Raw genomic sequence first — 25,223 nt, forward strand, 5'->3', positions numbered from 1 at the left:
TGACCCCCTCTTTATTTCTGCCTTTCTTTCTCTCCCCTTGGTCCCCCTCTTTCTTTCTGCCTTTCTTTCTCTCTCCCCCTGGCCCCCCCTCTTTATTTTTTCCTTTCTTTCTCTCTCCCCCTAGCCCGCACAAAGCCATCGTGCCGATTTCTCCACTTCCACGATTCTTTCCCTACCCTCACCCCCAAGCCAGCAGCCGATTTCTTCCTGCTCCTTCCCCGATGTCCTGATGTCCTGAACTTCATCGGGCAGCAGCAGCATTCACAATTCACTGCTGTTGCCCGCTTCAGGCCTTCCTCTCTGTCGGGTCCTGTCTTCATGAAAACTGGAAGTAGGCAGGACCAGGCAGAGAACAAGGCCTGAAGCCGGCAACAGCAGCGAATTGTAAACGCTGCTGCTGCCCGAAGAAGGTAATGGAGCACCGAGGCAGTCCGCTTCTCCCCCCTCCCAGCCGAACCCCCGCTGACCCTCCTATCTCCCCCCCCCCCCGTGAACCTTTCCGACCTTCCCAGCGAGAGCAGCAAACCTCCTTCGCGGCTTTCTCCTCCCTCTGCCGCGTTACTGATGACGTCATCAGTGATGCGGCAGAGGGAGGATAAAGCCGACGCTACTGGAGGGAGGTTTGCTGCTTTCGCTGGGAGGGTCAGAAAGGTTCACTTGGGGGGGGGGGAGAGAGATAGGATGGTCAGCGGGGTTTCGGCTGGGAGGGGGGAGAAGCGGTCTGCCTTGGTGCTCCAAGGCCTGGCGCCATTACCTTTTTCGATAATGGCGCCGATGCTGCTTTCGCTGGGAGGGTAGGAGCGCGATAGGGACCGGGCCAGCTGTGCACCCCCCCCCTAAGGCGGCACCCGGGATGGACCTCCCCCTCGCCCCCCTTGGTACGCTACTGCCCTGGGGAAACAGCCTGCAACAAGATCGCGCGATGCCAGAGATCTTTGCCTGCTTCGGCTGTTTCCTCCGCCGCGGTCCCGCCCCTCCTCTGACATCAGAGGAGGGGCAGGACCGTGGCGGAGGAAACAGTCGAAGCAGGCAAAGATCTCTGGCATCGCGATCTTGCTGCAGGCTGTTTCCAGACGCGACACCCGGCGCAGGGGGGGGGAACTGGACCGGACCGGGAGCACCCCCTCAGGGCTTGGTACCCGGGGCGGACCGCCCCTCCCGCCCCCCCCCCCTTGGTACGCCACTGGGTTCCGGTATGTTGGTTGTGTCTTCGTTTGTGAATACAGATGAAAAGAACATGTTAAGTCTTTCTGCGACCTCTTTCTCTTCCTTCACCGCTCCCTTCCTGTCTCCGTCATCCAGTGGTCCCACCTCCTCCCTAGCCGGCTGTTTCCCTTTAACATATCTAAAGAATGGTTTGAAATTTCGTGCTTCCCTGGCTAGTCTCTCTTCATACTCTCTTTTGGCTTTTCGAACCACACGGTGACATTCTTTTTGATACTTCCTGTGCTCTTTCCAGTTTACCTCAGTTTTGTCCCTTTTCCATTTTCTGAATGAATTTTTCTTATTGCTTATCGCTTCCTTCACTATTTTAGTTATCCACGTCGGGTCTTTTATTCGACTCTTGTTGCACCCTTTTCTGAATCTGGGGATATATAGATTTTGCACCTCGCTTACCGTGTCTTTGAAAAAGGACCAGGCATGTTCTACCGTCTGCCATTTTTGGGAAGTGTTCCTAAGTTTCTTCTTTACCATTCCCCTCATTGCTTCGTAGTTACCCTTCCTGAAGTTAAAAGTTGTCACTATGGTTCTCTTTCCTTTCAGTATTCCTACTTCCATCTTGAACTTGATCATATTATGATCGCTGTTTCCCAACGGTCCCACTACTTCCACTTCCTTTGCAGGTCCCCTTAGCCCATTTAGGATTAGATCCAGAGTGGCATTTCCTCTTGTCGGTTCTCTAACAAGCTGTTCCATGAAGCAATCTTGTACAGCCTTCTGGTACAAGAAGTACTCCACTGGTCACATCCGATGTTTTGGATGGGGTACCATTTACCATCACCCTCTGAAGTCTACCGCTCAGCCAATCCTTAACCCATGCAGCTAGTGTTTCCCCTAATCCCAGCGATTTCAACTTGTTCAATAACCTGCGGTGTGGGACGCTATCAACAGCTTTGCTGAAGTCCAAATACACTACGTCCAGGGACTTCAGCAAAGCTTTTGATAGCGTCCCACACCGCAGGTTATTGAACAAGTTGAAATCGCTGGGATTAGGGGAAACACTAGCTGCATGGGTTAAGGATTGGCTGAGCGGTAGACTTCAGAGGGTGATGGTAAATGGTACCCCATCCAAAACATCGGATGTGACCAGTGGAGTACCGCAGGTTCAGGTCTTTCTCTCTCTCACTCTGTCTTCCCCCTCCCCAGGGTCTGGCATCTCTCTTTCCTTGGTTCAGAGTGTTTCCCTTCTCTAACCCCTCTAGTAGTCCAGGATCTGCCCTGTCTTCCCCCTCCCTTTTGGTTCAAGACTGCTTTCTCCCTCCCCTCCTTAAGGTCCTTTTGTCTTCCCCCCTCCCTCCCCCCCGATCCAGCATCTCTAAAGCAACCCCCATCCCACAGCCTTACCTCCGCTGCTTCCTGCACACAGTGACTGTCAGGACCTCAGACCTCTTGATTGCAATTATCTTCATCTCCGTTCTTCCCTCTGGGCCTATCACAGTTGAAAGTTAATTACGGCAGCCTGCAGAGCAAACGTAGCAGGCTGCCATCGGCCTCTGTAGCACGTTCTCTCTGCTGCGTTCCCGTTCCTCCTCTAACGCCAGGGGCGGGACCACAGCAGAGGGAACGTGCTACAGAGGCCAATGGCAGCCTGCTACATTTGCTCTGCAGGCTGCCATAATTAACTTTCAACTGTGATAGGTCCCGAGGGAAGAACGGAGGATGCTGAGGGGGAACTGTGTCATCTGAGCGCAAAGCGCAGAGCGCCCGGCTAAAAGATGCTAAAGACTCTAGGTAGAACACTGGTTCAGCGATCTACTGGCATTGCCTTTGTGATCGACTGGCAGATTGGGTTAGAGTATGGGTTAGAGCAGTGGTGTCAAACTTGCGGCCCGGGGGCCACATGCGGCCCGCCAGATACTGTTTTGAGGCCCTCAGTATATTTATCATAATCACAACAGTAAATAAAACACTTTCTTGATCATATGTCTCTTTAACTATAATTGCTATATTATTATTAAGACTTATCCAAAAGGAAAGATTTACAGACTATAAAGAATTTTACCTCATGCAAAATTGTCATTTCTTCAATAAGACACTAACTATTTTTTTCTGAGGCCCTCCAAGTACCTACAAATCCAAAATGTGGCCCTGCAAAGGGTTTGAGTTTGAGACCACTGGGTTAGAGTGTTTGAGGTAGAGTGAATACACATTACATTGTGCGTTTTTTTGGATTATTTCTAGGTACTTATGTGTGTTCTGATTCTCAGAATCAGAATGAGTTTCTAGAACAAGTTGCTTGCTACCACTAAGATAAGTGGATTTTTATATTTTGATACTATGTATACATTAAAAGCGTAATTTTGTACAATATGATTTCTACACTTTAATTAGGGGTGGTGGAGGAAGGCCAGTGATTGAAATTGTTGTCCAAACTGGCTGAACAGCCACTGGGCTGGTATGTGAAAACGGATGTATGGTCTGAGGCCTTTCCTCTTTGCCACCGACTAACCTTTTAGGGACTATGCCAGAAAATTGATGTATTTATTTACTCTTCAGGAACTATACAGAAACAGTCTTTAAGGTGCATTATTAGTAGTTAAAATTAGTATGGATGTATTTAGTCTTCTGTTGGGGAGGTGGTAAATGCACCTGTAATAACTGCACAAGTGAAAAAGTGCATTCCACGTCCATTTTCCATCCCTAACACAGCATACAGGTAACATGCAAATTAGTGCACGTTAGTTAAAGTGCTAAATGGAACCATGTACTTACAACGGAGGCAGAATGGGGGCACTCATACAGTTAAAATATTGAAAGCTCATTTCCCCAACCTAAATATGCCCACAGGCATTGTTCCCTCTAAGCTGTGCAGGAGTCTGCCAATCACATTGCTGCCAGTGGGGAGGTGGTGCTTCAGAATTATATGTTCAATCACTAAGGACAGGCAAGTCCTCTGGAGTCCTGCAGAATTTGCCTGCCCTTCACTATTGAAAGTGTGATTTTGAAACAGCACCCCTACTGGCAGGAATGTAAGTGGAGGACTCCCGCATAGCTTATAGAGAACGTTGCTCATAGGAATGCCTCTGTTTAACTAGCCAGGAAGAGGATGTCAATTTTCAGACAGGCAAAATTATTATTTACATGGGTAAATTGCTTTAAAATGATCCTGCTCAAGAGTGTTGCAGGTTATATGAAACATAAAGGTAGAAAAAAATCTTATGACATGCATAGAAAAAATTGAAATCTGACAAAATAAACCAATAATATACATGCGCTGGACAGATTTTAATCTGACTCAATGTCATGCGACTTCTCAGGATAAGTTTACAACACAGGCAAACCTCTTGGGCACATATCTGTCTGAACATGTGAAAATTTTGATCCAGAAAACATATTTTAAGAAGAAAAGAGGCCACTATAGGCGGTCACAAATGTGGCCCTAAATATGTTGCATCAATTTCCCAATGAAGACTGAGATGAGGAGGGCCAAGGGAAGGAGCGTGTTGTTTCTCAGACCTAGTAGAAAGTGTCTTTCAAAGGACTGTATTTCTGTAAAAATGAAGATTCCATTTATTTCTTCCTCCATCTTCTCCTTCATTGTGATTCTAGAATGTGTTGCTGGAGAATGTGATAAAAGAAGTTAGCTTAGTAGGGTTTAAGAAAGGTATGAATAATTTCCAAAAACAAAAGTCCATTAAGATGGCTTGAGGAAATCCACTGCTTGTCCTAGGATAAGCAGCATAAAATCTGTAATATACTTGGACTTCCAGAAAGCGTTCAACAAGGTTCCACATGAAAGACTTCTCAGGAAACTACAAAGCCATGGAATAGAGGGAGATATACTAAGATGGATAGGCAAATGGCTGGAGAACAGAAAGCAGAGAGTGGGTATAAATGGGAAGTTCTCAGACTGGAAGAAAGTGACTAGCGGTGTGACCTAGAAGAAGGAACATACAGTGAGATCATCAAGTTTGCAGACGACACAAAGCTATGCCGGGCAATCAGATCACAGAAGGATAGCGAGGAACTCCAGAGTGACTTGTGTCAGTTAGAAAAATGGGCGGAGAAATGGCAGATGAAGTTTAATGTGGAAAAGTGCAAAGTAATGCATTTGGGCAGAAAGAACAAGGAACACGAGTATAGAATGTCAGGTGCAACTCTGGGTAAGAGCTAACAAGAAAAGGACCTGGGTATACTGATAGATAGGACCCTGAAACCGTCGGCACAATGCGCGGCAGTGGCAAAGAAAGCAAATAGAATGTTAGGCATGATAAAGAAAGGAATCACGAGTAGATCGGAGAAAGTTATATTGCCGCTTTATAGGGCAATGGTCAGACCACACTTGGAATACTGTGTCCAACATTGGTCTCCCAACCTAAAGAAGGATATAAAACTGCTGGAGAGGGTGCAGAGACGAGCAACAAAGCTAATAAAAGGTATGGAGAACTTGGAATACGAGGAACGACTTAAGAGACTGAGATTGTTCTCCCTTGAGAAAAGGAGACTACGAGGGGATATGATCGAAGACTTTAAAAATACTGAAAGGAATCGACAAAATAGAGCAGGAAAAAAAATTATTTACAATGCCCAATGTGACACGGACAAGAGGACATGGATTGAAGCTAAGGGGGGACAAGTCCAGGACAAATATCAGGAAGTTCTGCTTCACGCAATGAGTGGTGGACACCTGGAATGCTCTCCCAGAGGAGGTATTTGCGGAATCCACTGTTCTAGGATTTAAAAGCAAACTAGATGCACATCTCCTTACGAGAGGCATAGAGGGATATGGATGACTAAAATTACGCCAGGTGTACACCTGGCTAGGCCTCCGCATGTGCGGATCGCTGTACTTGATGGACCGAAGGTCTGATCCGGAGATGGCAGTTATTATGTTCTTATCCTTTACCCTTTGGGATCTTGCCAGGTACTTGTAACCTTGGTTGGCTACTATTGGAAACAGGATACTGGGCTTCATGGACCTTCAGTCTGTCCCAGCTGTAGCTAAATGGATGAGCTCTTAAACACCCAGGAAAGGAATGTTATTAGGATTCAGGAAGATTTCAAAGGAAGATTTGGAAACTAAAGTGACTAGGAGTTAAAGATGATGACAGTTCCTTAGTTTCACTAAAGAGTTAACTGTTTGAAGTCAGAGGGAAGGCTGCCAGTAAGATGAGAATTCTCAAGTTATTGGCTGAAAGGAAATCAATATGAGCTCAAGTGCAATTTAATCATGAGAGGAATTGAAATTCTTCACGGAAAGGAGAGGGCTGCATTTAGATGTACAGGGAAACCCATTTCAGAAAATGCCTTTGCTAGGGAGCGAAGAAAACCCTGTTGTATGTAAAGTTTACTCAGTCAGCCCAAAACTCAAAAGTAGTTATTCACATAACAGTATTTTTTTTTATTATTATTATTATTCAATTTTCTATACTGGAGAGGTTCCCAGCCATTTAAATCACACATCTGTAGCTAACCGTGAATATTCAGCGGCACTTAACCGGTTAGTTCCGCTGAAGATATTTGGTTAGCACCTAAGCCAAAGACCAGCTCATTCAAGGGTGTTTCCAGACAGAGTTGGCACTTATGTGGTTAAGGGCTGAGTATTCCTCTTAGCCGCTAAAATTTTAATGGCTGACGTAGAACTGGATATTCAAAGCCGGTGCCCAGACACGGTCTGGCATTGCATATCCAGGAATACAACCGGTGGCAGACATAAAACCCCCGACCATTGCCAGCTGAATATTGAATGGTTACCATATGGCTCCAGAAAAAGGAGGACGGACTGAGACATCCAAGTTTTACTTCCGTTGCTTTCAATGGAAGTAGAACCCAAATAACTCTATCTGGCCTTCTTACTTCTATTGCTCTCAGTGGCAGTAAAACCCGGTTGTCTCAATCCGTCCTACTTTTCCTGGAGCCATATGGTAACTCTATAATTAGGTGCTACCTTGTAGAAGGGGAACTAGATACAGTTATGCCTGAACAGACAATTTAGGCATCCATTGTGTCTGATTATGTCTAAGCTGAACTGCCTATGGCCTGGCCGCTCTGAGTAGGCCTTCTCTTACTATTGAAAGCTAAGCAGGGGTGGACCTGGATGGGACACTTCCTGGAAATACCAAGTTGCCCTAGAGGACCGGCAAACAGGTTTTCAAGAACTTCACAATGAATAGTCATGAGATAAATTTGCATACAGTGGATGTAGTTCATACAAATCTTTTGCATGCATATTTATAGAGGATGTCCTGAAAATTTGACTGACTGGGGGTCCCCCAGGAAAGGTTTCGGAACCACTAGTCTAGAGCTTTTCACTGGACAGACTCAGTCGGTGATGCTTAGCGGAACAGCCACATTAGATATGCTGGCTCATATTCAATTGAACAAACAGAACATTGCAGTAATGTCTCAAGTTAGGAATCTGGGGATTTTATTGATCCTTCTCTGTCCCTGCATTGGTCATGAATACCTTTTATAAGCTTTCTTTAACACACAAGCTGAAACCTTTTTTGTATCCCATTGATTTTTGGACTGTTCTTCAGGCATTTATTTTTATGTGGCTTTGATTATTGTAATTTAGTCTACTTCAGCTTGCCTACAATGATTCTAAGAGGTTATGCAGAATGCTGCAGACTGTTAACTGAAGCATGACGATCTGATCCTGTGATGCTAATGTTGTACTGTTTGTAATGGCTCCCTTTACCACAGCAAAATGTTTAAAACGTAGGCTCTCTTTTACTAAGCTGCAGCTCAGGGCACTAAACGTTGGAGCATTTAGCAACCCAGGCTTTGGTAGAAACCTCTACCATGGCTTAGTAAAATGAGGGGGGGGAGGGTAGACTTTAATTCATAGGCTGTTAATTGGTGCAGCACCATTATGTATTAGTTCAATTTTGAAAATCTGCAGACTGCTCCATAAATAAAGACCTGCAAGGCAGAATTTGTTTGATATTTCATCAACATGATCATAGCATCCAAAAGAGACATGCACCCACTCTTTTTCTGGAACTCTGTCCTGAAGATTCCAGAATTTGTTCGATATTTCATCAACATGATCATTGTATCCAAAAGAAAGATTCCAGAATTTGTTCGATATTTCATCAACATGAAAGAGTGGGTGCATGTCTCTTTTGGATGCAATGATCAACATGATCATTGCATCCAAAAGAGACATGCACCCATTCTTTTTCTGAAACTCTGTCATGAAGATTCCAGAATTTGTTCGATATTTCATCAACATGATCATTGCATACAAAAGAGACATGCACCCACTGGAACTCTGTCCTGAAGATTCCAGAATTTGTTCGATATTTCATCAACATGATCATTGCATCCAAAAGAAAGATTCCAGAATTTGATATTTCATCAACATGATCATTGCCTCCAAAAGAGAAACGCACTCACTCTTTTTCTGGAAATCTCTCCTTAAGATTCCAGAATTTATTTGATATTCCATCAACATGATCATTGCATCCAAAAGAGACATGCACCCACTGGAACTCTCTCCTGAAGATTCCAGAATTTGTTCGATATTTCATCAACATGATCATTGCCTCCAAAAGAGACAAGCACTCACTCTTTTTCTGGAAATCTCTCCTTAAGATTCCAGAATTTATTTGATATTTCATCAACATGATCATTGCATCCAAAAGAGACATGCACCCACTGGAACTCTGTCCTGAAGATTCCAGAATTTGTTCGATATTTCATCAACATGATCATTGCATCCAAAAGAAAGATTCCAGAATTTGATATTTCATCAACATGATCATTGCCTCCAAAAGAGAAACGCACTCACTCTTTTTCTGGAAATCTCTTCTGAAGATTCCAGAATTTGTTCGATATTTCATCAACATGATCATTGCCTTTAAAAGAGACATTCACTCACTTTTTTTCTGGAATCTCTCCTGAGGATTATAGATCTGAGGACAGTTTCCCAGGATGTAAGAAAAAAATGTTAAACTCTGCTTTTATTTTTAATACAGGCTTTTCATGGAATTCCTTAATGCAGTGTTTTTTAGTGCAAAGCCTGGAGACCTCTGGAGCAGCCCCCTTTGTCATTCCGGGTTTTATTCCCTACTATTCTGTTTCTCTATCCAAGCTTAGGTCAGAAAAGGGGAAGTAGATGGGAGAAAGAGCTGCATGCTTGAAGGACATTTCTCAGTAGAAGAAGAGAATGCATTTGGAAAAACAACCCAGCCCAGAGAAAGAGTCCTCCTACTGTCAGGAGCTATGCCCAAATTAGACAACCAAAATTACATAGAAGAAGACCACTTCTTTAAGGGATAGACATTCTTATTACACTTTCTCTTCTTTTATACCTCAACAGTGGCATAGTGAGGGCAGTGGTGTCTGGCATTACCATGCTGTGCTCACCCAGTCTTCACCACCATGCTGTGTGCCCCCTCCCTCCACCTTCCCCATCACACCATGCACCCCCCTCCCACGTACCTCTTGAAATGTTAACTGGTGTGAACAGCAACCTCCACATGCTGCTTGCGCTGCCCTCGACACCCTTCTGACATCACGTCCTGGTCACATGACCAGGAACTGCCGTCAGAAGAGAGCCAGCGCTGGCGTGAGCAGGAAGTGGAACATGCTGCTCATGCCGGTGAACTTTTAAAGGTGTACGGGGGAGGGTGGAGAGGAGGAGAGGTGACGGTGCCCATGCAAAGATGGTATTCGAAGTGGTCCATACCCCCCCTTCCCCTCCTTATTATGCTACTGTACCTCATTTGAAGAAACAGAGATAACTGAGGATGTAGGATTACACAAAGGGCCTAGTTAGTGATGCTGATATGACACTGAATACAAGCCATACCTACATATCTTCTAGGCATCACAAGTGATCCAGATATTCAGTGCTGGTGCCCAGCTATGGCCTGGCATTGAATATCCGTGTCTAATTTAGCCAGCAATGATCAGCCTTTAAAGAAATGCCAACTGCTGCCATTTGGATATTGCCTTCCATATATTTTATTAGTTTTTATGAGGTGTTTGTATGTTTGATATCTATATGGAAGTTAATTTTATAAAAGGGTAGATGATTCAGGAAGGCAAGTAGGCACCTAAAGTCCTAGCTTAAAAAGACAAGTGGAAGGGCCTTTTCTATACACCATCCAAGTTCTTGTAGAGGTTTTGCTGAGGACATCTAAAAGTATGCATTTCATTAGGTATCATCCCCCCCCCCCCTAAAAAAAAAAGGTCTCAAAAAAGTGCACAAAAGTAATCCATAGGGATGGCTGTGTGGCACTATTTCTAGTAAACTGGACATCCCGGCAGAGCAGAGGGGCTGCCTAGTGGTCAGTTTAGTAGACTTTATATAAAGGGACCCAAATACACTTTTATTTTCTATTGTGAGCCCTCCAAGAGCACCTAAAAACCTATTGTACCTAATTGTATACCACTACAAAAATCCTCAGGTCTGAAGAAAGATTCACAATTTCCACCAGTTAGAGTGGGATAAGGACTTGGGTCCCTTTCTCTAAAGTCCATTGTACTGACCACTAGCATGGGGACAAATTTTTCCCCATCCCCGTGGGAACTCAATTTCCCGTCCAGTCCCCGTGAGTTCTTTTCCTGTCCTTGCCTCATTCCACCAATGCCTAAGCTCCATCCTCATTTGCACAAGCCTCAAACACTTTAAAATCCTAAGTAGCAACATTCTAGAGCTCAGATTGTGATGTCATAATGCCTCATTCCACCAATGCCTAAGCTCCGTCCTCATCTGCACAATCCTCAAACACTTTAAAATCATAACTAGCAATGTTCTAGGGCTCAGATTGTGATGTCATAATGCCTCATTCCACCAATGCCTAAGCTCCGTCCTTATCTGCACAAGCACAGATACTTAAAGTCATAAGCGTTCGAGGCTTGTGTGGTTAAGGGAGAACTTACAGGCATGGAACAAGGAAATTGACAAAACACGCGGGGACGGGACAGGGAAATTGAGTTCCTACGGGGAAAAATTTGTCTCCGTATCATTCTCTAGTCCTGGTACCAGCTTGCTGCTCTAATAAGAATGGCCATCATATCTGAAGTTCTCACAGAGCCTGGTAGTATCTTTGAAAGGTGGGAGGGGGCCATTGACCACTGGGGGATTAAAGAGTGGTCAGTGGTCAGTAAGGATACCTTTATATGACTTTTTGTCATGATTGAAACAAATAAATAGGTCCAAATAAAAGTGCTCCAATTTATGCTCTAGACATTTTTATCTTGTTCCATTATAATTTCGTAGTTTATTAACATTTGATAAAACACTAATCATAAAAATGTGAAGTGTTGTACATTAAATAACACCAAATAGACAAGACCTAAAGAAGACTAGTCAAACACGACATAGAATAGGAAAACAGGAGAGGAGGGAGAACAGCAATGTTGTAATGAAAAGGTGAAAACAAGAGGGAAAGAGACAATAAGAGAAAAATGAGTCCTGAGCATCTTTAAAAAGGAAGCATTATGGATTTATAAATCTTTATAAATTTTCAAAACTAATACAAAGTACCAGAAATTATACATACATTTATTACAAAATAAGCACTTAAATTCCATCAATAACAAAGAAGATAATAAATAACCCTGATTACCTCCCCTCCTATCCAATAATTTGATCAAGAAATGAACCAAAAAATATATCCCCCACCCCTGGACATGTATAAAAATAAAGAAAAGATTTTAAACTATGTTGAATTAACAAAGGATGTCAACGGGCCCCAAATCAAATTAAATACTTTCCTATGCCCTAACATATCTGCATTCATCTTTTCATATTTATACCCTAAACCAGGGCTGCCCAAGTCCGGTCCTCGAGATCTACTGACAGGCCAGGTTTTCAGGATATCCACAATGAATATGCATGAGAGAGATTTGCCTGCACTGCCTTCTTGGTATGCAAATCTCTCTCATGCATGTTCATTGTGGATATCCAGAAAACCTGGCCTGCCAGTAGATCTCGAGGACCGGACTTGGGCAGCCCTGCCCTAAACATAAACTGGCCCACCAAAATGGAAGATTGAGCCAATCACAATTCTTCCAATTGCGGGTTATCAACTGCATACCTATCCCTGTCATAATCAAGAAGAGCCTGACTTTGTAGCGGTCCATAGGAGGCTTGACGTGCAGCAAAGTTCCACATATAACTGCCTCATACGTATAAAGTTAATCTGTCTCCATATTGACCTCCAAAAATTGAGTCTAGGTGACAGTTCCAGCATCTTTTAGATTTAGAACTGTCTAATTTATGTAACCTAACAGGGGTCCAAAATGATCTATATAACAGAAAAAACCAAGGAAGCATTTTAAACTACCCTTGAAAAATGTCCAAGTTCTGGGCCCATCCAATGCCCACCCAAAACACATCCCTAACAGTGCCCCAACGTGCACCCTTGCAATTTAGACAAAACTACAGAGTAAACCATCTCAAATCTGAGTTTCTAAAATCAGGATTTGAATGTTTTCCTGTGAAAACCAGCCATCTGCTGCTTTGTGCCGCTTTTAATACGTTTTCCTCTTTTGAAAATGAATGCCTTTGGCACCTACGTGTTTATATAAAATATTAGCATAAGCACTGAAAATTTCCACACCTAAATTATTCAAATATGCATGTAGATTAGTGCATGTTATCATTTATGTGCAGGCTTGCAAATTCCACCCACCCTCAACTCAAACTCAATCCCTGAATGTTAGGGAAGAGCAACCAGAACATTTTCATTTGATGTCATTTCTTTTTGCCTTTTTGCAGATGATACCAAGATTTGTAACAGAGTAGACACTGAAGAGGGAGTGGAAAAGATGAAAGAGGATCTGCAAAAGTTAGAGGAATGGTCTAATGCCTGGCAACTAAAATTCAATGCAAAGAAATGCGGAGTAATGCATTTGGGGATTAATAATAGGAAGGAACTGTATATGCTGGGAGGAGAGAAGCTGATATGCACGGACGGGGAGAGGGACCTTGGGGTGATAGTGTCCGAAGATCTAAAGGCGAAAAAACAGTGTGACAAGGCAGTGGCTGCTGCCAGAAGGATTCTGGGCTGTATAAAGAGAGGCGTAGTCAGTAGAAGGAAGAAGGTGTTGATACCCCTGTACAGGTCATTGGTGAGGCCCCACTTGGAGTATTGTGTTCAGTTTTGGAGACCGTATCTGGTGAAAGACGTAAGAAGACTTGAGGCGGTCCAGAGGAGGGCGACGAAAATGATAGGAGGCTTGCGCCAGAAGACGTATGAGGAGAGACTGGAAGCCCTGAATATGTATACCCTAGAGGAAAGGAGAGACAGGGGAGATATGATTCAGACGTTCAAATACTTAAAGGGTATTAACGTAGAACAAAATCTTTTCCAGAGAAAGGAAAATGGTAAAACCAGAGGACATAATTTGAGGTTGAGGGGTGGTAGATTCAGGGGCAATGTTAGGAAATTCTACTTTACGGAGAGGGTGGTGGATGCCTGGAATGCGCTCCCGAGAGAGGTGGTGGAGAGTAAAACTGTGACTGAGTTCAAAGTGGGATGAACACAGAAGATTTAGAATCAGAAAATAATATTAAATATTGAACTAAGGCCAGTTACTGGGCAGACTTGCACGGTCTGTGTCTGTGTATGGCTGTTTGGTGGAGGATGGGCAAGGGAGGGCTTCAATGGCTGGGAGGGTGTAGATGGGCTGGAGTAAGTCTTAACAGAGATTTCGGCAGTTGGAACCCAAGCATAGTACCGGGTAAAGCTTTGGATTCTTGCCCAGAAATAGCTAAGAAGAAAAAAAAAAAAAAATTGAATCAGGTTGGGCAGACTGGATGGACCATTTGGGTCTTTATCTGCCGTCATCTACTATGTTACTATGTATTCTTTTCTGGTCATTTTGTTCTTTTGTCAGTTTCCGATAACAGGGTGCACTGTTTGGAAAGAGGCACGCCATTTTAAAAAGAGGGTGCACGTTTTTTCCCAAGTCTTGTCATGTGCCCTCGTTAGTATAATAATAATAATAATAATAATAACAGCTTATATACCGCAATACCGTGAAGTTCTATGCGGTTTACAAAAGATTAAGTAAAGGTACAAATTGACTGACTTCAAGAGGGGAAGAAGAAAGAGAAGTAATTAGACAAGAAATTCATTGTTGAGGAGAAAAGTGATCAAAAGGACAGTAGGTCGCTATTGAGAGGAAAGAGATAAGTGGATCAGTTGTCAAGATGTTTTAGGAACAGGTGTGTTTTTAGACGTTTCCTAAATTCCTCATAAGTAGAGGGCGAAAGTAATTGTTCTAGGTCTTTACCCCATGATGCTGCTTGGTGTGAGAGAAGGAATTCATGGTGTTTTTTCAGTTTGCAACCTCTCACTGGGGGGGAAACGAAGTTGGAATGTGAACTTCTCTTGTGTCTGTAGGTTGAGAAGGAGAAAAGGTCAGTAATGTAGTCCGTGTAATGCTTTAAAGCAGAAACAGGCAAATTTGAACTTTACGCGTGCCTCCATCGGCATGTATACAAAGGTCCCACAATTGAGAAATAGTATGCACTATTTCTGAAATCTCCAGTCATGGTACAAGGGCTTGTGGTGACACAAGGGTTGTGTGTATCCGAGACGCTGAAAGCTATGCCGTCGGTCGTTTCACTACCAGCAGGACCTCCCAAGGCGGACAGGTTTCAGCGTAGATGTCAGACTAATGATGTAGCACCCATCTAGGCAGCAGCAGATGGGCAGTGTTGGAGGCAGAGGTTCACGCTTGATGCGACAACGGTGACAACATTGCATTTATACTGTGCAAAAGGCCTGGTAATCTACTTCTGTAATCTGCCATGAAAACTTTATATCATTATCAAGTCGCTAGGACTCGAACACGATGAGTGCTTTTTTCATAAATACTATTTAAAAAGGAGTTTGTTGAAGAAGTGCAATTCGGGTTTATTGTTTTTGAGAAGTGCAGCGGTTTGAACGAGTGATTTCCCTGACGCAGCGACTTTTCAGGCCACAAAATGCTGACAGTGTCAGAATGCTCTTAACGGTTTGAAAGGAAGGAGTGACCTTATTTATATACAAGGAGAGTTATTGTGGCAAACCACAATGAAAGTGGTAACAATAGTGATGCTGTGAACACCACAACGTGGCTTTATGAACTTTGCTGTTATAAGAAAATCGACCCGTAATTATATTTTGTAGTGGTTTAAGAAAGGGGAGGGTGGGGGGAGGGAAATGCATTTTGATTATTAAAATTACTTAATTATAATTTTGTAAACACATAATTGTCTTCTTGTATTAATAATTGGGAGGGGGGAGAAAATGATTGTTTTATGTATAAATTGTGTATTTAATAGTGCGTTTATGAAATATTTATGTTCAAGTAATTGTATTGTACTGTCAAAGTTTAAAAATCAATAAAGATTTGTAAAAAAAAAAAAAAAAGAAATATTTAGTATGATTTAAATTGAAAATAAGTTTGAATTAGAAACATACTCTCTCTTTTACGAATGCATAGCACGGGTTTTACTGCCGGCAGCGGTTGTAACTGCGCTGAAGCTCACAGGAATTCTATCAGCATCAGAGCAGTTACCACCGCTGCTGGCGCTAAAACCCGTGCTATGCGTTCCTAAAAGAGGGGGATAAGCAGAAAATAAGCATCAGAGGGTGGGTTATTATACCAAAGACTAGAAAAGAGAGCCTTGAAAGATGACTTCGGTATAATTGCTGAGGCTTTTCTTATCCTCTGCCACATCATCTTCCGAAGAAAACTGAAAACCCAGCTGTTCGACACTTAATCTCCTTTCCCCTCTCCTCTTTTCCTCCCTTTTCCCCTCCCCTCCCACCTCCACTCCCCTCTCTTTTCTCTCCCCTTCCTCTCCCTCCTACCTATTCACCTTCCCTCTCTCCCTCCCTCCCCATCCTCTCCCCTCTTGCCTCTCTTTGCAGTCGCCTTGAGCCTGTATAGGTATGAGCGACGCACAAATAGAAGATTAGATAAGATTTTGCTTTTCTGCTTCTTTATTCTATAAAAGTGTCCTATAAAAGGAATTAATTCAGTATTTTGAACTATTGACATTTAGAGGGCTTTCTCTAAAGTTCTCTATAGTAGTTAAGCTCTTTTTGAGTTTGTTTTTTTTTGCATGTAGCCTGAAATGGTTTGTTCATATCTGGATTCCCTACCCACCTCCATCCCACTACCCTCTGGCTCATCTCTGCAGCTTGAGTTCTCGAGCAATGTCTTGGGCGTCATCATTCATTCCGCATTGTCCTTCAATGACCACCTCCAATCCTTGGTAAAAAAATACTTTTTCAGCCTTCACATGCTGAGGAAAGTTAGATCCTGCTTCCATCAAAAAAATTTTACCCTCCTTGTCCAATTCATCATCCTTTCCAGATTGGACTATTGCAACTCTATCTACTTAAGCCTAACTAAGAAAAACCTCCACAGACTCCCGCGGATTCAGAATACAGCGGCCAAGCTCATCTTCGCTTAAAGTAAATTTGACCATGTCTCCCCGCTCCTGGCCAAGCTTCACTGGCTTTCGATAATCGCCAGGATCCACTATAAATGCGGCTGTTTAGCTTTCAAAATCCTATACGGTATCCTCCCTCCCTTTATCCCTCTTTCTTGGAATTCCTCAAACCCTGATACCACCAGATCCTCCCACAAATTAAAACTATCCTTCCCCTCGCTAAAAGGCATTTCCCACACAGGAAAGCTAGGGACCTCCCTCCACTTCAAAATCACTGAGCTCTGGAACAACCTTACCTCCCCTCTTCGGAACTTGAGCTCTCTCCAAGTTTTCCTCAAACATCTGAAAACCTGGCTTTTCTCAAAAAATGTAAGCCTCTCTCCAATTTAAGAATCTGGCATATATCTGGCATCCCAAGTCCTCTTATATTCTTCTCACTTCTACCTCTAACCCTCTGTTGTAGTTCCTTCCTATTTCATCTACTGTAAACCGTGCCAAGCTCTACGAACGTGGAGATGATGCGCTATACAAAGCTAAGGATTAGATTAGAGTAGAGTAGAGTAGAGTAGATTAGATTAGATTAGTGCCATTGGAGTCTTTACTGAGGATAAGTAGGATGGCAGCGTCTCCCAGCTTTGAAACATTTTTTACCTAAGAATTTTTTACCTAAGAATCCTCCTCGGTATGAAGGATCCAAATGAGCACCAACTGGCAGTGTCGGTGCTACATTTGTGGCTTAAGGGGGAATAATTATAGCAGAAGCAGAGGAAGCATGCTTGCTATACGAGTCACTGGAGATTATGGGTAGAGCAAGAAAGCTAAGTGCATGGAAGATTACGCCCTTGCTTGAAGACATTTTTTGACTTATAGTACATTTTCTATATATGTAGATAGAGAGAAGTTGAAACTTCAGAGGTCACCAGGTTTTGACTATATTTGCTTTACCCGATGACTGTGTTGTTTTGGCCTAAATGTTATCATTTTGGGACCATCTGGCAAAAGCCGTTGATGATTTAGAGAAATAATGACTAGACAAATTAAAAGTACAGCTGTTAATCACCGGGTTGTGGAAAAGGTTAAGGATAGCATGCTAAGATACTGGGGATTAAGGAGCACTTATTGGCTCTTGAGAATAATCTGGAAAAAGATCAAGAACTTTGAAATGGCTTAATTAAATCAAATTTGACCCTCTAGAATAAGGTAGAAGCTTTGGCAAAAGTACAAGAATAGCTAATGTTGTCTTATTAATTTTTTCCTAAGCTTCTCATCATTGCACCAGTGGTTATGTTTTATAAAGCATCTGAAGGAGACGCTTCGACTTTACCCTGAAATATTTCCACCAGTTAATGCATACTGTATGAAGATAGCTTTCTACATGGGAAATTCTAGGCGATGGACATGCTGGGTTTGACTGAGTCTCTGGAGCTTTCAGATATTGACCTTCCTGTTCCATCTGCCTTAGTTTGTTTAGAATGATTTATCCATTCAATTTGCGACTTATTCCAATTTGTCTGACTTTGTGTAATCAAGGCTGTCATATAAGAAGAGGTCTGAATTGTGTTTGAATCAGTTCAAATAATTTCTTCCATCCTTAATATGCCATCAATTTTAGGCGGTGGGAAGTCCCATTGACCTCTGTGGTTATATCCACATTTTGCTACCATATTTTAAAGAACAAGGATATGTCTTAATTAATAATAACCAACACTAAAGAGTGTTTTGTTGACTGCCCCTGGCGTTATTCATGGATAGTCAACGCTGGGCTATGTCTGATATTTGGCATTGAATGTCCAGTTTTTATGTAGCTGGTTAATATATAGTTGATTTAAGTTGATATTCAACACATAGGTGGCTATGGGTTACTCCATAAAGATAGTACTAACTTTTATATGGTCCTATGTATGCATTTAACCTGCCCGGTTAAGTGCTGAATATCAGCAGTTAACCTGCCAAGTGTTCCCTCCACCCCTAGAATCCTCCCAAAATACTCATAGATGGTATTCACCCAGTGGTCTTCATTGCAAGGCCCAAGAGCCAATGGTGACCCACAGAGATGTTCTGGGTGGCCCATGCTGCAGTCCATGGTTCCATCCTCCCTGCAGAATCCAACACCTCTCCTTCCCAGCAACCGCTCTTTCATTCTTTGGGCTGCTGGCAGCATGAATGAAGTAAGCATGCTGCCTTCAATGGCCCAGATGCTTTCCCTCTGCTACAGCATCTTTTCCCCACATAAGTGGAAGCAGTAGCAGAGGGAAAGCTTCTGGGCTGCTGAAGACAGTATGTTTACTTCATTCATGCTGCAGGTGGCCCAAAGAGTGAAAGAGCAGCTTCTGAGAAGGAGAAGATTGAAAAAGCACCAGATCACATTGGGGGGGGGGGGGGGGATCACAGGGGTAGAGATGCTTCAAGGATGGGAAATAAAGAAAGAAAAAGGTGACAGACCTCTGGGGAAGAGAAGGAAAAGAGAAGGGTAGGGCAGAGATGCCAGCCCATGGTAGAAGGGAGGAGGAGGGAAGGGGAGGAGTGAGATACCAGACCACAAGAAGAAGGAAAGGGAAAGAGAGAGATGTCAGACTACTAGAGGGGGAGGGGAGGGGAGAAAGATGCCAGACCAGGGAAGGAAGGGAAGCAGAGGAGAGGAGAGAGATACCAGATACCAGGGAGAGGAGGGAAGGGAAGGAGGGAAGAGAAATGACAGACTGTTGGAAGGAGAGGAGAAAGATGTCAGACCACCAGAGGAAGAGAAAGAGGGAGGAGATGCTGCACAGGGATAGAGAGGAAGGGGAGAGAGAGGGAAGAGATGGTACACAGGGATGAGAAAGGGAGAGAGATGGAAAAATGCTATTTAAGAAAAGATGGGAATGGGGAGAAGAAAGAGGGAGGAGATGGTACACATGGACAGCGGGGAGGGGTAGGGCAGAGAGAGGAAGAAGATGATGCATGTGAATAGATGAGAATGGAAGATATGGAAAAGTGGTTAGATTTTGAGAAGGAATCAGAAAAAGCTGAATGCTAAAAGTTAATGCCAAAGATGGATGTAGTTGATATTTCCATCATTCATTAATCTTATCTAACAGGAAAGTGCATAAGTGCCAAAAAACTTAGCTTGTTTGTTCCAGGTCAGTGGGCTTGTTCCACTGACTTATAACATGTTTCGCTCCCTCTATCTCAAGGTAAGATATCCTCTTTTTCACGGTGAATACTGAAACAGAGTTGGAACGACCTTACTACCCCGCTGCGGAACCTGGGCTCCCTCCAATATTCCACAAGCAACTGAAAACCTGGCTTTTCACTAAAATGTAATTCTATCCCCCCTTACTCTTCTCTTCTATATATAAGTTCATGTAAACCTTTTTTTTCCTTCTCTTCCTATATTTTAAGTTCTTGTAAACTGTGCCGAGCTCCATATCCGTGGAGATGATGCGGTATATAAATTAAGGTTTAGTTTAGTTTAGAGTGGTTGTGGCACCGTGAAAAAGGGTGTATTTCACTTTGAGACAGCAGGAGCAAAGCATGTTATATGTCGGTGGAATGAGCCCCCTGCCCGACCTGGAACAAACAAGCTAAGTTTTTCGCACTTATGCACATTTACTATTAAATAAGATTAATAAATGATGGAAATATCTATGCGATTAATGAACTATATTTTATAAGCAAAAGAAAATTTAAATCGATCAGTGATGATTTGATGTAAAAACTCTCTAGCAGGAATTAAATTTTGATCGCTGAGATCCAAAGAAAATAAGATAAATATATTGAGTGATGTGTATGAACTGTTCGATTTATTTAATTATACTCAAATGCTACAAATATACTGCTGTTTAGAATTAAAGATGGATGTAGGACAGAAAGTGAAGTAGAGAATGACACGGTGACAAAATTCATCACCGTCCCCGTCCCCGCGGATAACCGCGGTAAACCATCTTCATGTCATTCTTTAAGGAGAAAGGGAAGAATCAGAGTATGAATGGCCACAACCACTGACCCGCAAGCTTTGCTTTGCTTTGAAGAATGCTGGTGTAGAAGGACTGAGGTTGAAACAGACACTACAGAATGACAGTCTCTGGTATCCAGAGCAGATATTGTGATGTCATAATGCCTCATTCCACCAGTGCCTAAGAGCCAATCATATCAATGATGTCACAATGGCTTCATTATCCTTGGCTCACATAAGAATCAGAGTATGAATGGCCACAACCACTGACCCGCAAGCTTTGCTTTGAAGAATGTTGAGATTGAGCAGCAACATTCCAGAGCAGATATTGTGATGTCATAATGCCTCATTCCACCAATGCCTAAGAGCCAATCACATCAGTGATGTCACAATGGCTTCATTATCCTTGGCTCACATAAGAATCAGACTATGAATGGCCACAACCACTGACCCGCAAGCTTTGCTTTGAAGAATGCTGGTTATGAATGGCCACAACCACTGACCCGCAAGCTTTGCTTTGAAGAATGCTGGTGTAGAAGGACTGAGGCTGAAATAGACACAAAAAATGACATGGGATTATTTCCCGCGGTTATCCGTGGGGACGGGAATAGTGATGAATTTTGTCACCGTGTCATTCTCTAAAGTGAAGGAGAGAAAAACAGCAAATGGATAAGAAGACCGTGGAAACAGACCGTGGAGCACAAACAGACCGTGGAGCACAAACAGAAGGAAGTGCAATCAGAGACTGGGAAAAGATGATTGGAGAAATAAAATCGCCAGACAACAATGATAGGAAAAATGATTTTATTTTCAATTTAGTGATTGAAATATGTCAGTTCTGAGAATTTCTATCTGCTGTCTATATTTTGCACTGTTCAGGAAGAAATGCATTTGTTTTTATTTCTCTGGTGTTGAACTGCGCGCAGAGCTTGGCATCTTAAAGGCTTCATATGTGTATATTAGGACTTTTATTTATTTTATTTATTTAGATTTTATCCCGTCCTCCCAGTAGCTCAGAACGGTTTACAAGTAAACATTCACAATGGAGTGAATTGGACATACAAGATTATACAGTAGATTTAAATACTTGGACATACAAGATATAAGGACTATACAGCAAATTAAGAACAGTAGTTTAAATATAAGTAGTTTAGTTTAGATACAAGTTATTTGAGTATAGGCTGAGAGTGGACTATACAGAAATTTAGGCAGAAGATTAGAATGGAGAAATAAGGGTAGAGGTGGGGTTTAACCCCCCTCTCCCTTTTATAAAACCATAGCGCGGATTTTAGCTCCAGCCGCGGCAGTAACAGCTCTGGCGTTCATAAAATTCCTATGAGCATCAGAGCTACACCACAGCCAGCGCTGAAAAAACACGCTACGGTTTTGTAAAAGTGTTTTGTATTTACATAGGGTTTATCTGTGTTCTGCACTTGTGATCAAAGCCATGTGATCTGGTAGGAATAAATGTCGAGAAGCGTTACTGGTGTCGTGGCCCAAAGTAAGACCATATTTGTCAGCTCTCCTTCATCCCTTTTGGACCCCAAACAGCCCTGGCTTAAAAATTAGCAAAATATCTCTGCACTAACCGTGGCTGCCGCATGGCAAGAGCCCCAAAGCCCTTTAAATCTCTATGGGCTTTGGGGCAATTATCACGGTGGCAGCTTCTAGGGTGGCTTTGTAGTCGTAAAAGAGGGAGTTAATCAGTCAATGGCCATTTCTAACTAGTTAAATCACTTTGAATGTTGACGTCACATATTTAAGAGACTGATTAATTTCAATGTTCATTATAAAGAACAGAGAAAAAAAACCATTTTAGCTCCCTTAGACAAAGCTAAGATCAGCTTCTTTGCTCTCAGAAATAATATTTTTCTATCCTGCTTGCTTAAATCATTGTGAATATCAACCAGAGTATGAGTAATTCTAGTTCAATCCAAATAGAAAGTCAGAATCAAGTACACTCCATAAATTAGTCACTGGAAAACATTAGCACACAGCTAATTCCTAGCTAAGGCATTTTTAGAGAGAGTCTCCCTGAGTTTTCTCTATATTGATAAGCATGATGCAAACTTTTTTTTTTTTTCTTTCAGCAGAAGAATTTGGATTCTTCTAAAAACAGTGCCTGTGAGTTCCTGTCCTCTTTTCAGCCAGAAATCAGTAGATTTTCTACTTGTCTGATACGGACCACAAACAAGTCTGATTTTCATGATATCGCTCATAGGGGCGTCAGGAGCAGCGCAGAGCATTGAGCGTGCCAACCTGCACTAAAGGGGGAGGGGGGAATATTCTGCGCATTCCACTGTTAATAACAATGTACAATAAAACACATAAATTAAGAATAACATCCTAAAATACCGCATAAAGCATAACATTGGAGTAAAACAACACGAGAGCTTTATCCAGACTCCACCCAGCAGGCTCCTCCCAGTCTGAATTAAATATGCTGTCATGAGTATACACAGATAGGTCTTAAGATGTTTCCTAAATTTCAGAAGAGCGTCAAGTTTCCATAAATCTAAAAGTAGTGAATGCCACAGTTTTGGACCAATGACTCGGAAGGTGGATGAGCAAAGGCCAAGAAGCCTAACTGTTCAAAAGCTGGGGGCTTCAAGTAAATATTTATCCATTGGCCAAAGATTTTGCATTGACTTCTACAACCTGAGAGAAACAGATAAAATGTCAGGTGCCTCATTCTTAATGACTTTAGATACAACATCTCAACTAGAAGCCAATGAAGAGAAATCAGTGCTGAGACTATCTGGTCAAATTTGAATCTGAATTGTATGTAAATCTACCTCGTGCATAACCATTAGGATTATCTTGAAAATTTGAACTATTCGTAGCCCTTGAGGACTGGAAGTGAATACAACTATCTTAGGCGGGCCATGGTAATCGCTTCGATGCCCATAGGGATTCAATGGGCATCAGAGCATATGCAACATGGCAGCCGCTACCGTGCCTGTAAAAGGGGTATATGAGGTGGCTCTTTAATTAAGTTAAAGGTTAATTTTCTTTTCACCAGATTTAGCTTTTGGTCAGTGATGTAGTGAGGGTAAGTGACGGCCGGGACGGTGGCGCCCCTCCTCTGCTCCTTTCTGACACTCCCACCCCCGCAGCACGCACACACCCCTTCCCTTCCCCGAGAAATGCAATGATTGTGCTTCACAGGAACAAGCAGAGAAGAACTGGAACACTGCTCAAGCAAGTAAACTGAACTGAATTACAACCTTATCTATTAACCTATGTTTCTATGAAATGGTTATCAGAAAATGAGGAAACTCCCTGAGTAGCTGTAAATGAAAGCTCATGATGCCATAGACCCAGGCAAGACTGGTTCTGACCATGCTAGAAAACGAAAAGAAGCCGAGGAAAAACTGATGGCCTAACCTACCACTCTTTTCTCGTCAAACCCTAAGAAAACCTCATAAACTCTCTTTTATTTTGACAGATGTTAGATTAGAAAAATGTTTGGAGCCAAATGTATAATGAATTTGTTTTTCCTGCATTGTTGGGAAATATGCTCATTACTTTGGGCCCTTGAAATCATTACCAAGGGCAGAAATTCATTGGGAAGCACTCAATGGGTAGCGAGCTTCATAACACAAAAGCAGCCAGTTCCTATTTCAATGTCTGCCTCAGCTACATGTAGACACTTATTTGACGAACATATAGAGCAGACGTGATAACTGTCATTGAGGGTAACACATAAACGAAGAAAGGGCCTATTAGAAGCAAGAAGAAAAGTAAAATGTAAAGTATTCGTCTAGTAATACTGAAAATAAATTTTACTTCTTTCATAGTTATGTCACTGTTTTGGTTCATCCATGATTAGACCTAGAATAAATGGCAATTCTCTTTTAGCTAGTCATGAAGAGATGAATCTTCTGGAATTGACACAATGCGAGAAATAAAAGAGAGGGGGGGGGGAAATCATCTCATCTCTTTTCCTCTCGCAGTGTTTATGTGTCCTTTTGAAAAGGTTTCTCCAAATATAATCAAAGTTGCACTCAGCTTTTCAGAAAAAAAAAAAAAAATCAGTCCAGCCGCTGGCCTCACAATGCAGTGAGAATACAAAAGGGCCCATTTTCCATTCTCTTAAGGTAAAATGATTCAGATCACCAGCTGAAAATTGAGTTTGGCTGAACGCAGGAAATGTGTTACATTACAATATAGGATTTATAATAACCTTCCACTCATCCTACTGCTGGGGCCAGTTACAAGAGTTCCTCTGTTCCCTGCCAGCATTGAAGTGGAATATAGCATTGCTTCACTGAGGTTTGTAGTGGACAGAGAGGGCCCATGAATGCTGAATACAGGTCCTGAAGCAATAAGCCGGTCGGTAATGCAACCCTAGTTGTTTCAGTGTAGCAGATTATCACCCTTATTTTATATATAGCATGCAAAATTGACATGCAGATTTTGGACATATGTCCAAACTGCGCACACAATTACATTGCACAAATGTGCCAATTACCACTGATAATTGGGTGCTAACAATTGATTATCAGTGCTAATTTGCAATAATCAGAATTTACACATACATCTGGCCATGGGAGGGGCATTTTTATGATTTGCGTGCAGTGTTATAGAATTCAGGGGGTCAATGCCTAATTTAGACATGGAGATTTATACCAGGGTTCAGTTGGTATAATTCTTCACACCCATAGACTTTCTGTTTTTGGGAAAAACGGTTTTGGTCCTTACTATCTGCCAGGA

This window comes from Geotrypetes seraphini, chromosome 18 (genome assembly GCF_902459505.1).
Source record: "Geotrypetes seraphini chromosome 18, aGeoSer1.1, whole genome shotgun sequence".
Classification (NCBI taxonomy): domain Eukaryota; kingdom Metazoa; phylum Chordata; class Amphibia; order Gymnophiona; family Dermophiidae; genus Geotrypetes; species Geotrypetes seraphini.